Raw genomic sequence first — 6,527 nt, 5'->3', positions numbered from 1 at the left:
AATTTGTTGGTACCTAAGCAATAACTAATTATTACATATTGTATGCCTCAACTACCAGATAAGAAATTTCACGCTGAAAAACAGAAACCAACCATCAAAAAGAGAAAAATGAGATTCATGCTACAGTAAAGAAATACCTTCATTTAACTAGCTTCATTGTCAAAATCCTTTGAAATAGTTTATATTAAAATTACCACTTAATTACAGTACAGAGATTAATCTATTTTTATAAAAATAAACCAAACTATATAGCTTTATAACATTATATACCTATATTTATTGTATATATTTGCATTTCATATTTTGAGTATTTCTGTTTATATAACTTATTAGTATAAATCAGAGCTACGAACATAAAATCTCCTAAGCAGTTCAAGATTATACGTATTCATTAGATGAAACAAAACCTCTCTTTCCTATTTGTAGAAATGACCAGTCTCACAGTTTATCCTAGTGAAAGCTGTAATGAGGATGTGTAAGAATTGGAAGAGGGAAGTAAAGAGCTTAAACAATGTATTTTTAAAAAAAACAAGTGAAATGAAATGTACAGAGAATAATAAGCACTTACATGAGTATGGGATATGTCAAGGTAAAAGTCTATGTGAAGTATGACTTGCTTTTTTTACGGAACTGGTTACTCATTTCAAGTTCACATTGTTACATATTTTACATATGTACTATAATACATATGCATTATGCACATTATTATACATATATTGTATTATAATATATTATATATTATTATCTGGGGAACTTCTTGACATTTAACATCAGTTGAAAGATCTTGACTATATTAGAGGTATTACCCATAGATAATTCAAAACAAATTATATTCATTTATAAGACTCAAAGATTGCAAACCTGTGATGTAAAAGATACCAATGGAAAGAACAAATTTTTGGTAGACCCATGATTCTGGTTTTGATAATTTTACCCTCTGTAACCTAAGGTAAGGCACTACATCTCTCTGAACCCCAATTTCCATCCTATAAAAGATGAATAAAGCTGCTTCCCTGCTTACTTCCCAGGATTATTTTGAAGACCCAAAGAAATGATAAATTTTATTTGTAATGGATTTCTTAATTCTGAGGAGACATAAAAATCGGTTTTACCTCCCTATTATGTATAGCTTAAGTCTCTACAAAAACAACTGAAAAGTAATTAACAACTATTTATTGGGCACAAATTCCCTGAGCATACACCTGTTAAAAGGCAGAAATCCAGAGTCCCCTTGAGTACTCAGCAGTGCAAAGAGGAAACAGAAATTATATTTGATAAATGAGGCAACCAAATTCATTGCACTAAACACAATTATTTCATATCCATATTCAACTGGAAATGCTTATCTCACATTTTATTAGACTTCACATGGGCCTCGTAATTAAACAATGATGTATGTGTCTTAACCCAGAAAACAGAACATGAGACCTAGTGGTAAGTGCTAACATGTGACTGTGAACTGCAGTACCAGGCAGCAGAAGTGGGGGACAAAGAGAGCAAAGGAGGAATAGGGGAGGAGTCAACAATAAATTAATAAATACAACTGACTGCTTGATTTCCCAGGACCTGCCTCTGATAAGCCATATAAGCTGCACCTCGGGACCGTTCTTTGAGTGCACAGAGAAAGGGAAAAAAAAAAAAAACAGTTTGCTATTAGGCTCACTAATTACAGTTTTTGCTATACAGGGAATTAACTGTTGCTTGCTTTCAGAGTCCTCCGGCATCCCATGCCTCTAGGTCAACAGGCAGTGACAGGGAAGAGGAGAGGATGGTGGGAATGAGTGGGACAAGGTCAGACTGTATCTGTGTGAAGTTAATCAGAGCCCGAGGCAGCAGCTGGAGCAACAGACAGGCAAAGCCCAGAAGATCAGAAACCAGGCATACTAGGAAGGCAGAGGTTACCAAAGAGGGGAAAATAACCACGCCCCACACAACCTTCTTCCCGGCGGGCTGGAACCACTCCTGCCCAGTGCCGGCACCACAGTCCAGACCTGTGCCACACAGCCGAGCGTGATGGGAAGTGTTTCCAGAAAAATGCGCACACACCACAATACCTGGCATGGACAATAGCCTTTCGTGTGCCTGCAGCCAATTGTCCCAGAGCTAGGAAGTCGGAGGTATGCAAAAAGGGGGAAATTAACACGCCCCTTACAGCCATCCTTTCAGCAGGCTGGGAATACCCATACATGGCCCCGCGGCATATGGGGCTTGGAAGAGGGAACCACTCAGAAATCCCGGGGACCATACACCAATACCAAGGACTTGTGGGTTAGCAGCAGAGACAAACTGTGGCAAGATGGAACTTGCAACAGCTTTAAATCTCCAGGAACACCTGGGAGGTTTGATTATTCAAGCCGTCCTCCCTCCCTAACCACTCAGACACATGCCCCACATTCAGGGCGGGCAGCACCAACTACATATGCAAACTTGGTGCACCAATTGGACACCCACAAGATGCAGACCACCACTCACCACAAAGACAAAGTTGGGGAGAACTGGCTTGACGGGAATAGGTGGCTCATGGACGCCACATACTGGTTAGAGAAAGTGCATGCCACCAAGCTATAGATCTGATAAATTAGAGATAAGGGTTTGAATCAGTGTATATATCCTAAAAGAACCCTATCAAATTAAGCAAATGCCAAGACGCCAAAAACAGGAGAAAATTTTAAAGCATACAAAGAAACTAGACGATATGGAAACCCAAACCCAAACATGCAAATCAAAAGATCAGAGGAGAATTAGCACTTGGAGCAATTAATCAAAGAACTAAAGACAAACAATGAGAGCATGGCACAGGATATAAAGCACATGAAGAAGACCCTACAAAAGCATAAAGAAGAAATTGCAAGAGTGAATACAAAAATAGATGATCTTACAGAAATAAAAGAATCTGTCGACCAAATTAAAAAGATTCTGGATACTCACAGTACAAGATTAGACGAAGCTGAACAGAAAATCAGCAAACTTGAAGAGGACAGAACGAAAAGGGAAAGAACAAAAGAAAAAATGGGGAAAAAATTGAAGAAATCAAAATGGACCTCAGGGATATGACAGATGATATAAAACATTCAAATATAAGACTCATTGGTGTTCCAGAAGGGGAAGAGAAGGGTAAAGATCTAGAAAGAGAATTCAAAAATATCGTTGGGGAAAACTTCCCAAACTTTCTAAACAACATAAATATACAAATCATAAATGCCCAGCAAACTCCAAATAGAATAAATCCAAATAAACCCACTCTGAGATATATTCTGAACATACTGTCAAATACTGAAGAAAAGGAGCAAGTTCTGAAAGCAACAGAAGAAAAGCAATTAACCACTTACAAAGGAAACAGCATAAGACTAAGCAGTGACTACTCAGCAGCAACCATGGAGGCAAGAAGGCAGTGGCATGACATATTTAAAATTCTGAGAGAGAAAAATTGCCAACCAAGAATTCTTTATCCAGCAAAGCTCTCCTTCAAATTTGAGGGAGAGCTTAGATTATTCACAGACAAACAAGTGCTGAGAGTTTGCTAATAAGAGACCTGCCCTACTTGAGATACTAAAGGGACCCATATTGACAAAGAAAAAAAGAAAGGAGAGAGAGATATGGAGAAAGGTTCAGTACTAAAGAGATTCAGTATGGGTGCATTAAAGGACATTGAGAGAGAGGGAAAAAATATATCTGACAAATATAAACAAAAGGATAGGATGGCTGATTCAAGAAATGCCTTCACAGCAATAATGTCAAATATAAATGGATTAAACTCCCCAAATAAGATATAGATTGGCATAATGGATCAAAAAATACGAACCATCAATATGTTACATACAAGAGACTCATCTTAGACACAGAGACACTAAGAAATTGAAAGTGAAAGGATAGAAAAAAATATTACATTTTTTTCAAAAGAAAGCAGGAATAGCAATATTAATCTCAGGTAAAATAGTCTTGAAACACAAGGATGTTATAAGAGACAAAGAAGGCCACTATATACGCATTAAAGGGGCAATTCACCAAGAAAAAATAACAATCATAAATGTCTATGCACCCAATCAAGGTGCCACAAAATACATGAGACAAACACTGGCAAAACTAAAGGAAGCAACTGATGTTTCCACAATAATTGTGGGAGAATTCAACACATCACTTTCTCCTATATATAGATCAACCAGACAGAAGACCAACAAGGAAAATGAAAACCTAAACAATCTGATAAATGAATTGGATTTAACAGATATATATAGAACATTACATCACAAATCACCAAGATACACATTCTTCTCTAGTGCTCATGGAACTTTTTCCAAAATAGATCATATGCTGGGACATAAAACAAGCCTCAATAAATTTTTAAAAAAATTGAAATTATTCAAAGTACATTCTCTGACCACAATGGAATACAATTAGAAGTCAATAACCATCAGAGACTTAGAAAATTCACAAATACCTGGAGGTTAAACAACACACTCCCAAACAATCAGTGGGTTAAGGATGAAATAGCAAGAGAAATTGCTAAATATATACAGACAAATGAAAATGAGAACACAACATATCAAAACTGATGCGATGCAGCAAAAGTGGTACTGAGGGAGAAATTTATAGTGCTAAATGCATATATCAAAAAGGAAAGAGCTAAAATCGAAGAACTAATGGAGCACCCGAAGAAGCTAGAAAATGAAAGCAAACTAATCCTAAACCAAGTCGAAGAAATAACAAGGATTAAAGCAGAAATAAATGACATAGAAAACAAAAAACAACAGAGAGAATAAATAAGACCAAAAGTTGGTTCTTTGAGAAGATCAACATGATTGACAAGCTCCTAGCTAGACTGACAAAATCAAAAAGAGAGAAGACTCATATAACCAAAATAATGATTGAGAAAGGTGACATTACTGTGGATCCTGAAGAAATTTAAAAAATTATAAGAGGATACTATGAACAACTGTATGCCAACAAAGTCGATAATGTAAAGGAAATGGACAATTTCCTGGAAACATATCAACAACCTAGAATGACCAGAGAAGAAACAGAGACCTCAACCAACCAATTACAAGCAAAGAGATCCAGTTAGTCTTCAAAAAACTTCCCACAAATAAATGCCCAGGGCCAGATGGTTTCACAGGGGAATTCTACCAAACTTTCCAAAAAGAACTGACACCAATCTTACTAAACTCTTTCAAAACATTGAAGAAAATGGAACACTACCTAACACATTTTATGATGCTAAAGTCAATCTAATATCAAAACCAGGCAAAGATGTTACAAAAAAGGAAACCTACAGGCCAATCTCCCTAATGAATATAGCTGCAAAAATTCTCTACAAAATATTTGCAAATCGAATCCAAAGACACATTTAAAAAATGACACCATGACCAAGCAGGGTTCATTCCAGGCATGCAAGGATGGTTCAACATAAGAAAAATCAATGTATTACAAGACATTAACAAATCAAAAGGGAAAAATCAAACAATCAGCTCAACAGGTGCTAAAAAAGCGTTCGACAAAATCCAACATCCCTTTTTCATAAAAACACTTCAAAAGGTAGGAATTGAAGAGCATGTATGAAAAAACCCACAGCCAGCATAGTACTCAATGGCAGAGACTGAAAACCTTCTCTCTAAGATCAGCAACGAGAAAAGGACGCCCGCTGTCACCACTGTTATCCAATATTGTGCTAGAAGTGCTATCCAGCGCAATCCGGCAAGACAAAGAAATAAAAGGCATCCATACTGGAAAGGAAGAAGTAAAACTGACATTATTTGCAGATGATATGATCTTATATCTGGAGAACCCTGAGAAATCAACAACACAGCTACTAGAGCTAACAAACAAATTTAGCAAAGTAGCAGGATACAAGATTAATGCACATAAGTCAGTAATGTTTCTATACGCTAGAAATGAATGAAGCGAAGAGACACTCAAGAAAAAGATACCATTCTCAATAGCAACTAAACAAATCAATTACCTATGAATACACTTAACCAAAGATGTCAAAGACCTATACAAAGAAAACTACATAACTCTACTAAAAGAAATAGAAGGGGACCTTAAAAGATGGAAAAATATTCCATGTTCATGGATAGGAAGGCTAAATGTCATTAAGACGTGAATTCTACCAAAACTCATCTACAGATTCAATGCATTCCTAATCAAAATTCCAACAATCTACTCTGTAGACTTGGAAAAGCTAGTTATCAAATTTATTTGGAAAGGAAAGATGCCTCGAATTGCTAAAAACATCCTAAAAAAGAAAAACAAAGAGGGAGGACTTACACTCCTTTACTTTGAAGCTTATTATAAAGCCACAGTAGTCAAAATAGCATAGTATTGCCACAAAGATAGACATATTGATCAATGGAATTGAACTGAGAATTTGGAGACAGATCCCCAGATCTACGGCTGACTGATCTTTGATAAGGCCCCTAAGCCAGTGAACCGGGACATAACAGTCTTTTCAACAAATGGGGCTGGGAGAGTTGGATATCCATATCCAAAAGAATGAAAGAGGACCCCTACCTCACACCCTACACAAAAAT

Source organism: Choloepus didactylus, chromosome 10 (assembly GCF_015220235.1).
Source record: "Choloepus didactylus isolate mChoDid1 chromosome 10, mChoDid1.pri, whole genome shotgun sequence".
NCBI classification, from domain to species: domain Eukaryota; kingdom Metazoa; phylum Chordata; class Mammalia; order Pilosa; family Megalonychidae; genus Choloepus; species Choloepus didactylus.
Note: the sequence above shows the minus strand (reverse complement) of the source record.